Genomic DNA, 12,779 nt, shown 5'->3' with positions numbered 1-12,779 from the left:
ATATTAAAGGATTTTAATAATTACATTGAAAATATTTATAAAAAATATATTGTATATATTATTATTATGTTTGAAGTTATTATGTTTCATAATGATAATAATAATATTAAATTTTCTTATTTATTAAAGAATAAAGAATTTTTGTAAAAAATAAAATTATTTTAAAAAAATAAATAAATTTCTTATGAAATATATTTTTTTCTAAATATATAATAGATATAAATATAATATAATATAATATAATATAAATAAAGTATCTAAATAATCCTAAAATAATTAAATATATTAAGATTTTAAATTTAAATTATTTATTTTTCATATTTCTATCGTTTATTATTATTTAAATATATTTGTAATTAATTTATTAAAATTGAAATATATTACAAAAAATTGTATTAACTTATAGCACATAAAATTATATTTCCATTTTCTATGGAAAAAGAAAAAAAATAAATAAATATCCTAAATTATAAAATTATTGATAAGCTTTTATAATAATTTTGTAATTATATAACATTTTCTTTATTCTTTTCTTCATCAATTCTGAATAAAATAAATTTTTGTATAACCATAAATGTAATAAAATAAAATAAATTAAATTATACTATTCTAATGATTAAAAAATTCTATAATAATATAATTTTATTAATAAAATTCTATTATTAATATATTGAATCAGTTAGAATATAATACAGTCAGTAGAATATAGCATAAAACAAATCATATCAATTATAATGACTCAGTATCCTTGTAATTATCGAATGTTTATATAATGTTCATTGTGAATAAAATGTAAGGCAAGTAGAACATTTGTTTTATGAATGTATGAATACATTGCATGATAATATAATAATAGATATCGTGAGCATATCATTTAGTCTGATTATATATTGTTATTTACTACTTTCTGTATTACGATATGTTTCATATATTATTGATTTTACTACTTGAAATAACTGAATATTTGTCTAAATTTTTTTATTAATAATATGAAAAACATAATCATAATTCTTTTAAATGCTTTATACAGGAAAATAATAATAGAAAATTATTTTTGTATAATTAATTATTATGCATTGAAAGAATTTCAAAATAAAAACTTTTAGTAATTATAAAAAAATATATCTTAATTTAAATGATGAATGATATCATTTCAATTTTTTTTATAAATATAATCACTGATTATTTTTTAAAATATTATGGTGCTTTTCAAAATATCAACAAAAATATTATTACAATACAATATTAATATAATAATATAACTAACAAAAATAAATAATGAAATTTAAAACCTTTTGAATTAATTTGAATTAATTTCTGATAGATACATTAAGAATTAAATATATTAAAATTATTATTAATATATATTAGTTCAATATTATTGAAATATTAATTATTATTAATATATCTATATTTGTTATATAAATAATAATAAAAATAATAGTCAATTTTAAAAGAGTGTTTTCGTTATTGATTAAAAATAAAACATAATTTATGACATACACAACAAGAAAAAGTATAGTAGAACATTCTTTAATTATTGTAACCTAACTTAATCAAAATTTAAAAAAATATTATTTAATTCACTTTAAATCAAATACTTAAATTATATTCAATACTGAATATTAATAATAATAATATTTTAATAATAATAATATTAATAATAATAATAATATTAATAATAATAATTATTATAATAATAATTTATTAATAATAATAATAATAATATTTATTTTTAATAAAAATTATAAAAATACTTTTTTAATATTTATTATTTTCTATTTATAAATTTATAAATTTATAAATTTCTATAATGTGAATTCTTACAACATGCCAAAAATATTGTTACTATTATTTTTATTCGTATAATATATATATGTTTTTTTTAATCAATAATATATATATTTTTTTAAAAACTATTCCATTTGTTAAATTATATTTTTAATAAAGAATTTAAAAAAAAATAAAACATAAATATTTGACATAATTATTCCCAATATGTTTCTTTATATTATTTGTATTATAAAGAAAATTCTTGTATAAAACAATTTTCTATAATGCGTAATATATTAATTGCATTATAATACAACGGAAATTTACTGATATATGAAACTAAGGCTAAGCAACAATTTTAAATATAAGAAAATATTATTTGCGACAATATTTAATATATTTTAAGACTGTTAGAATCTGTGAAATGTATTTTTTGTAAATAATTACTAAATTTTTTATACATACAAGTACTAAAAATTTAAATTGTTTTAAATTTTATAATATAATATAATTATTTTTAATTATATTATCAGAATTATTATATCTGTTATTATTAATTCTATTGAATTTATATATGTAAAGATGTCATTCATATCTTGTATATTAATATGTGAATTGTATATTACTAAATGCGATCGCTATTTTGATTTTGTTTTATCTGTTCCCCTTTTCGAACTACAATATGATATGACATAGTGAGCTTAGCGAACAAAAGTATCGATACATCTATATAACATAGATTATTTCTATCTTTTTTATTAAATATATTCTTTCTTATTGTATATTCTTTATTTTTATAATCAAATTATCTCACAACTTATTCTCTAATAAACTAGTATTTTTACTAATATTAATTTTTTATCTTTATTCTAAATTTAAATTATTAAATCAAAATATCTATGTTAGAAAGTAAAAAATATTAGATTTGTTAATATAATAAAATTAGATATAATAAAATTAATTTTATTATATAAATTATTTTCAGTTTTATTTTAATACAATTCTCTCAAAATATATGTTTTTATTGATCAACATTAATTTATATTAATATTTTCTAATTATAGTTGATGATATAGTTGATTATGAATCTTTTAGAATCGGCTGACTTTGCATATGACAGTTAAGATTCTTGTAATACTAATTCGAAATTCAAATCGAAGAAATAAAATGAATTAATTTCATTTGACTATATTTAATAGAGCTTATTATACAAGATAGAAGATTTTAATGCAAATATACAGATTAAGATTATTCTGAATTATTTTATCGAAAAGATTCCACATAAGTTACGTTTGAAACGAATATCGATTATGTTTTGTAAATTTGAAAGTATTTGGAGCGAATGTTCCAAGACTGTTTCAAATGTTTTAAGACTATAGATTTTCATGAATCTATTATATATACTATATTCTATATTCTGTTCTGACGAGTATTGACATTCCAATTATTATACACAAATTATATTTATTCGTTCAGAATTTGGATTTTTTTCGAAATTATAAAAAAGTCAGAAATGGGACTCGAGAGAGTAAATTCATCTCTTGGGAAATGATCAATCCCGAGTAATCTTTTTTCAAGTGCAATATGTCTAGAATGAGAAGAAGAAATTTCTTCTAGTGGACAATAAGACAACAAGTTTCCTGCTAGACTTAGACTCCTAGAATTATCAATAGTAATTATTAGAGTTCATGACTCTCAGAGCAATGATTTTATATATAGTAACATATAGTAACATATTGCTCGTTTATAAATTAGGAAACTTTCCAACTTTCTAAGTGCTTAAGGTTAAATTTCTAAAAACTACAAAATTCTAAGAAATATATCTGATACCATAAAGCTATCCATTGTTTGGCTTAACATATTACACTTATCTTAAAATGAAATTAAAGGAAAAATAAATATTTTATTTAATAGCAAAAATCAAATTTAATTCGAGTGCATAGCATTTTAGATATTAAATAAGATATTAAATAAAATAATATTTTTTAAATAATATTTATTACAAAAAAGTAAAAAAAAAATATAATAAATATAGTTTAATAATTGTAATATATTGTAATAAAATTTTAAGAGAAGAAATAAAATCTTCAAATTATTAAAGTTTCATTTTTTTATCAAAATTTTTTAACAAACAAAAATTACAATGCAGCAACTTTTTAAGAAACATAATATTTTTTCTAATTACTAAAATTAAAAAAAAAACAATACTTTCTTCGAATCGATTTTAACAGTTAAAAAAAAATAATAATATCTAATTATCTTAATTTATTTAATTATCAATATTTAATAAGATTACTTCGAATTATACACTGCTGATAAAAGTTTGAATTAATTAAAATAAATTTATTAATAAATCTAAAATTTTAATTACTGGAATATTATTAAATTTATTTTTAAATTAATTTATTTATTAATTATTTTCTAATAATTCAAGCATATTTTTAGAGATATCATATATTTTATTTAAAGTAAAAAATTTTTAGTAAAAAACAAAAATATCTTATTTCTGAAACTTTTGTTTGGCATTATTTTATAAAATTATTTTAATAAAATTCACAAAAAAGTTCCAAAGAAATCGATATAATATAAATATAAAAAATTATTTTTGGAATTAAAAAAAAATATAAATATCTTAAATTTTTAATTGAAGTGAAAAAATTAATAATTAAAATTGATTATTTTTGCTTGAGATAGTGTATAATTTATCATGTGAAAAAATAAATTATATAACTATAAATATAACTATAAACATAATTATTGATATTAAACTCGAAAATTATAAAAATTTAATTTTATTCATTTTTTAAATAAATTTTGTGCTGTGAAAATTTTTACAAATCGAAATATAAACTTACTTTTATTATTCCATCGCATAAAAAACAATCAAATTTTTCGTAACGTATTATTATACTAATAATTGTTAATTTCCATGAATAATCTTTCAATAAATAACTTTAGTATTTTTTTAGTTTCGTAATAAATAATAATATGAAGCTAATAATCAGAAAATAATTTGCAATAATTAATTTATAAATTTTTTATTTTTATTTTTATTTAATATTAAAAGAAATTTTAATGATGATGTTTAATTATATATTCAATTATATATTGAATATATTTGAAAAAAATTTAAACAAATTATCAAAAATATTTATTTTAAGAAAAATTCTAAAAATAATGTTATAAAATATAAGCACTTTTATAAACACTTTTGCAAACAACTATTATAAATAACTTATAAAAGTTTAAATTACAAAAGTATTTCAATTGTATTTATTTTAATGTATTTATAAATAATCAAAAAAATTTCTCTCTTAAAAGGAACTTCTTCATTTCCCTTTAATTTTTAAAATTTATTCAATTCATAATTGATTTCAATGTATGTCGAAAATACACGAAATATATAATTTAAAGTATATAATATATATATAATACATTGTTTTACAAAATTGCAATGTTATTTGCAAGATCTGTCGTTCCCGCTGTTCACTATTTACGTTTCATAGGCGCGTAATGGGTTACAGTGACAACCACTTCTCCTTCCATTTCTCGTCACATTAGCAGTACAATGTGCCAGCCAGGACAACATTCTTTTGCTTGAACACCAATGATCACTTTCGTCATCGGAACTCGATTCCGATTCTCTGCGATTTCTTAGATCTCTTCTCTGATTTACTCATCACGAACGATGATCACGCAGATGATATTTCTCTTCACGGGTATATATATGATATCTTTAGTTAGTTACGTGAATTGGGCATGTCAGGATACAAGTAAATGACATTAACGCTATTTCATAAGTTCACCTTCTTGATGGTAGTCAATTGAGGTCATGGCATGCAAAACTTATGTCCGATAAAGACATGCGATATCTATATAACTGCACTCTTAACTAAACTTTGAAGAGATGATAATCTTTTAAAGATAATTTTTAAATTATCTATTAATTCACTGACTATTAATTCAAAAATTACATTGGAGACAAAAGATATAGTATATTTATTATAAAAATAAATATAAATTATAAAAATTATATAAATATTTGAAGTATTTGTAAATATTTCGAAAACTGCCGCTTATATGTATATAAAAAAGTTCAGAATCTCGCTCTCTATAATAATATATTTAAAAATCATCGAAATCGAAGCTTTTCTGTATTTTTATGTTTTCCATAAGTTTATTTTATTTTATATATATATTTCATGTGTATTTTTATATAATATATATATATTTACTAAAGAAAACAATAATATTTTAATTACAATAATAAAAAAGATATAAAAGAAGTGAATTTATAATTTTTTTCAGTAAAATTATAAAAACGACGAATATAATTACAAATATGATTGAACGTAAATAAAAAATGATGAAAAATAATTAGATAAAAACTAATAGTTAGTATAAAATATGCATGATCGAAGAATAAAAAAATTCGGAATATGATATGTTATTCGAAAAAAATTCTGATTAATATAATGATTACAAAATTAATAATGATTACAAAAAAGGAGACAATATCGAAGAATTTCTGATATTTTATGACACAGCTATAAATTTCGAATTACAATTACGACAATAGAAGTTCGACTTATACAAATAAACTTTGATTTGTGAAGATTTGGCTATTACAAACTTTTACATATAATTAAAATATTAAATATTATTTTGATATATAGTAACTATATGTGAAATTAAAATAAGTTTCATTTCGATATACAATTAGTCACAGAAATATTATAAAGATTTTTTATATTATAAATTTTTTTTTATTTTTAATGAAATTTTGTAATATATGTAATGTACTTATATAGTGAATTACATATGCGACAATTTTTTATAACATCATTTTAAAACGAAATAAGATTAATATTTAAAGATTCAATAGTTTTTCGTTCTTTTAAATATAACTTTATAATAATATTATAATAATATTAGATATTAGATTTATAATAATATTAGATAGAATAATATTTTAAATTATGAAATGTTTAGTTTTTAATGCTCTATTATCCTATTATAATATGCTCTATTATAAAATAATTGTGTTTAAAGTTTTTGTTAAAACTTTCAAAAGTTAATTTTATTTTTTCGACAAGATTTCTTCGGTAAAAAATTACTCCATATAATTATATATATTCCATATATATACTCCATATATATATATATACAAACAAATTTTCGATAAAATCAATGAAATTTTCAATTAAAGTGAATTTCTTTGTAATATAGAATAAAAATATTTTTGTTATTGATTATATATTTCCGCAAAAGAATGGAAGAAAATGAATAAAATTGTAATTTTATAAAGATTTTCGACTTATAGAATTTTAATTATCACAGTTCGCATCATTAAAAAATTATTAATTAATTGTTTTTACTAGTATGATATTTAAAATGAAATAATTTTATTTAAAATTAATTTTTTCAATTAATATAGAGAAATAGAATTAATTAAACATTTTACTGCATATAAACGCAATATATAAATAATTTTCTCCATTTATGTAAGATCAATAATTATTTAATTCAATTCATATATGTTCACGATTTTTATTTTCTCTAGAGAGCCTTACGTAAGTTACAAGTTAATGAATTAATTAATGTTTTTTTAATATATTACTAAAAAAATAAAAATAATCAGTTTTTTTTTTAAGTAAAAAAAAGAATTACTCTCAATTTTAATTTAAAAAAAATTAAATAGCATTAAAAATATATAATAATATTCAATAATAATATTAAAAAAATTTAATAAAAATTAATTTATTATTAATTAATTTAATAAAAAAATTTAAATAAAAAGTTGAAAATATTAGAGATTTATAACAAAATAATATTCCGAACCAAAAAATAAGGAAAAATTGTAAAATTATAGAGTGACTTTATTATGAATTTACATTGTATTTTTAAAACGTTATTTTATTTTTTTAATAATTTATCATTATAATTTATCTCATTAGTTTTTGATTATCTATTGTGGATCTATATGGATAATTAAGTGATAATTTTATTATATTTGTTCATAATAATTTCTAATTTATAAGTTTCAAATTAAAAATTGTAATCAATTATAATTTTCTTTTTATAAATAAAAAAATTTCTATTTATAAAATTCTAAATATTAATCTATAGAAAAAAATAATTTGCACAAGCTTAGAGATTAAATTATAAAATTCAATAAAATTCTTTTGTAAATTGAAATGAAATAAAAAGATCAAAATTATATAAATATTTTTAAATTTTTCATGAAATTAAATTGCAAAGATAGTTTCTAAAAAATTATTTCTTGAAGTGATAGAAGAATTTTAATTTTATTTTTTTCTTTTTCATAAAATATATTTTGAAAATATTTTTTTTATTTTCTTATCATTAAAAATACAAAATCTAATGCTATTTTTTTTTCGAAATTATTCATATACAAAGAAATATATATAGAATAATCATATAAAGAAACATTATTTGTTAAAAAAATTACATTATTATAAATTATTGATAAAAATTGATAAATATTGAATAAAAAATTATAAAATTAATGAAAATAAAATTTTCAATATTTCAAAAAATTTGTTGAATTTTAAATTCAAACTTTATGATTTTTTAATTCAGCTTAAATATTACTGAAAAAGAATCTTTATGTTGTGTTTCATTCTATTACATATTACATATTACATATTACACAAGTCGTCGAGAAAAATATTTACATCATAAAAAGTTACAACACAATCTTTGTTCCACTATCTAATGTTAAACAATTCTTTCTAGCAGTGTTAAATCATTCGTTACTGATAATTATATGCTTACTAATACTATATACTTATTGCGACCACTTATAAAAATAAACTTTAAATAGCATTTAACAACCTATTACAATTCACATGTATTTGAAACGGTCGTGCCATCTCCTCATGATGGCAAATGATTTTCGTTTCACGGTTATGCACGCGACCCAGGTCAAACTAAAATAAAACGGCATGTGTTTATAGGAGGATATGCAACATTAAGCAATGACCGTATTCGATGTGTGTCCATGCGTGTCATATGATTTCCATACCACGGTATCTACTTATTACATTCTTGGATAACTAGTTTTGTAGCAACAGGCAAGTTCACTACCCCACTTTTACTTGTCTTTATGTTGCTTCATTATTCAAGGCTAGCGTATAAGAAACCAACGCATTAAACAAAAGCGTCGAAAAAGCAATTATATTCTTTTTATTCCTGTTACATATCATTTTTAATTGGTTATAATACTATATGGAATATATAGATATCTTTTTATTTCATTAATTACAAAGCAATTCAAAAATCAATATAATTTCACGAAGAATTCAATTTTTTTACACATCTGCATTCTTTATTTTTTCAACTAAATTAACAAATAGTTTAATATAAAGAGTTAAATATATTTTTATTAATTTATTCAGAAATATAATTTCTAAAACAACAAATTTAGATTAAATTTTAAATCTCATAATTTTTATAATATTTAACTAATTTGTATAATAAATTTATTTTCAAAATTATTTTTACTTTAAACAATTTATGAAAGAGATATCTATATTGTTAAATATATCAAATAAATTTCTTCAATATATTAAAGAAAACAATTTCTTTATAGAAACTAATGGCATAATAAAATAAGAATATTTGAAAAATACTAATATTTATAAGTTATTTAAAATATATATTATATTTTAAAAATTTAAAATTATATATTATATTTTAAAAATTTAAAAATTAATAAAAACTTATTTCCTTTCGAGAAACAATGTTAAAACAACGTAATAATCTAGAAAAATATTGTATGTTTATTTAAATAAATTAATGCATAATTATTTGAAATAATATCTAATTTAATAACTAATATCTATATTATCTTATTTAATATCATTTTAATGATCATTTTTGAAATGTTTCATTAAATATTGATCAAATCAAATTATAGATATAGAAATTTCGACAGATATTATTGATTAATAACTGAAAGTTGTACGTGGAATCTGAACTTGAAGAATGTGAAAGTATGTGAATTATCTTCTATCTCACAATATCGTCTGAGTATTCTTATTTATCAAGTTCAACATTAAATGAAAAGAATTTTAAAAAAGGTATCAAAGGTATCAAAGGTTATTATAGGTATTCTTTAGAGATCAGAAGTTTTCATACATTATTACATATATAAAAACTTTTTATTAATAATATTATGAAAACATAATTTTTAAAGATATTATGTATTATTTAAGATATTTTTTATTTAATATATATAATAAAATAATATATATAATATATGTAATATTTTGATCAATGATGTAAAATATTGATCAATCAAGATGTATCAAAAAAATTCTTATTTTAAAGCAATATATTTTATTATTTTCCTGATCTTATTCATTATTATTATAAATTTTCAATAAGAAAAAGTAATAAAAAGTTCAAATAGCATAAGATACATAACGTAAAAATAATGTGATTCCAAAGATTAATATTTATTTATTTTTTATTAAAAATGTTATTATTGAAATAATAAAAAAATAACTGTTACTTTAAAGATAAATTCTTATTTATAATTATTATTTATAATTATTTATAATTATTCGAAAAAAATTTTATTTTTTTCTAAATAATATTCGAAAATTAAATTATCAATATTCATTTCAATATTCATTAGTTTTATATTTAGTTATTTGATTTCATTTCAAATAAAAATATTCTTCTACGTGAAATTTAAATCTATTTTTTCTTTATATTCTCTACATAACATATTTTAAGTTTTTTTTTCATTTTTCCTGTATTTCATCTATTCTTGATCTAATAATAAGATAAAAATTTATGTTTCTTGTATAAGAAGAATTTTATTATTTGAAATAATCTAATATTTAATAATTAAATTTTAAAAATAATTTATTCCTCAAACAAAAATTTAAAATTTATTTGCAAACATTTTTATTTCGAATGAGATTCTTTTTTATTTTATTTCAAATAATTATTTTTTATTGTTATTATTTCATATTACATTATTATTCTATTTGAAATAATTATCTAATTAATATATATTACTTGGACACATTTTGGAAAGAAAATTATAAAATTTTAAGGAAAAATAAAGGTCATAAAAAAAGATGGTGAAATAGATATGAAATCTTGTAACATCATGCACATAATTTTTAAGTTGATATTAATGAATTTCTTTCTCTTGATCAAAACTTTCTTAAATTCTTTTAATAAAATTCTTCTCGTTTCTGGCAGACTTTCATATAAACAAAATTTTAATTCTATTCTTATTTCAATCAAAGAATTTCATAAATTGTTTGATTATAGTTATAGCAATTTTTGTAATCTTAAAATAATTCAAACTAATTTTCAAATTTTTTCATATGCATCAATATTATCATAATGTTTAGAAAATGTAAAACTTTTCATATTATTATAGTTTCATATTTTATTATTATAAGATTTCTTCATTATGTTTCTATAAAAAATTTTGCTTCTTTCATATCTATTCTATTTTCATAAATATAAAAAAATAATATTATAATAAGAAAATATATCTCGCGAAATATTTTCTTTATTTTAATTATAATGGAATTGGAATTATAGATAATATATTAAAATAATAAATTTTTATATATTACAATAATAAATTTTTTATATTAAAATAAACATTTATTCAAATTCAAAATAAATTACTTATTTATTTTAGAAATTATAATTATATTTATATTATCCAATTATATATCTAACTATATTTATATTTTAAAATCTATATTTTATCTATTTCAAATATGTGACTATAGAAAACAAGAAACAATGAACAAATTAAACAAGCAACATAAGTAGATCTTACAAATGTCAGTATAGTAATATTAGCTTATTAATTTAAATAAAAAAAATTTGAATTAACAAATTGATAATAGAAACTTTGAAGTATTGAATGAATGGATAAAATGTATTATCATTTATTACACATAAATTTAATTTTATATTTTATACATTTATATATTATTATTCTATAAAATATTAAATATGATACGTTTTCCGAAAAATTCGTTTGTTTTTAAAGAAAAATAAAATTAGCAAAAATGCGGATTAAATTTATTAAATTATAAGCATTTAATATATTTTCGATAAAATGAAACGAAGAAGAAGCGAAATTGTATAGACATTTATAGAGACATTTTCTATTATCTGTTCGACTCGGTTCATTTAATACGAATTTAAATTATTGCTTAAATTAATAAATAATTTTATCGACATTTTGTTATTTGTGTTGGTCTCTATCATTTTTTTATAGATATTATAATAATATATTAACAGTTGTGTATATTTGAAAATTATTTTATTTGTAAACATGATATGATTTATAATATATTTATACATTCAATTTTTTCAAATCGGTTATTCAAATTAATTTATCTTCTAATTAGTGATATTTTGATTTGATATTTTAATATATTTCTAAAAATACTAATTAGGATTAATTTTCAATTCTTGAATCAATGAAAATAAATATATATTATATAAATCTTTTTGTAGTTTTTATATAATTATTTGTTAAATAAAAAAACTAATATTCTAGAACTAATAAAACAAAAAATTTATTTGTTAATAAAATTATTGATAAAATTGAAAAAATGACTAATATTACATGTAAAACAAATAACATTCTTTGATTTATTTTTCTTATTTCGTTAGTTATGTTATATGAGAAGAAAATGAAAAAATTAGATATAAAAAAAAACAAAATTATGATAATGTTTTTTACAAAAAATATTTTAAAATATTTTTTATAAAAGTAATTTTTAAGGAAATTTTAGGTTTTTTGTTTGAGGAAATTTTAATTTTTTGTTTTTTAAACATATTTTTAAACATATTTTTTAACTTTTTAATTCTTATTTTTATCAATATCTTATATTATCAATTTTTTTCGGACATAATACAAGTATAATTACTTGTATTATTATATAATTTATTATGAAATTGAATTTTAAAGTAAAGAGTATTTTGATTGT

General features: G+C 17.1%; 1 protein-coding gene across 1 annotated transcript in view; it reads right to left on the bottom strand.

Moving 5' to 3' along the window:
- LOC412735 (decaprenyl-diphosphate synthase subunit 1) overlaps positions 1 to 12,779 on the bottom strand; it is a 166,445-nt gene that overhangs the window by 54,405 nt on the left and 99,261 nt on the right. The window lies entirely within an intron of this gene.

The sequence above is a fragment of the Apis mellifera genome, linkage group LG12 (genome assembly GCF_003254395.2).
Source record: "Apis mellifera strain DH4 linkage group LG12, Amel_HAv3.1, whole genome shotgun sequence".
NCBI lineage: Eukaryota > Metazoa > Arthropoda > Insecta > Hymenoptera > Apidae > Apis > Apis mellifera.
The sequence above is the reverse complement of the archived record's forward strand: the minus strand, read 5'-3'. Positions and strand labels throughout refer to the sequence as shown.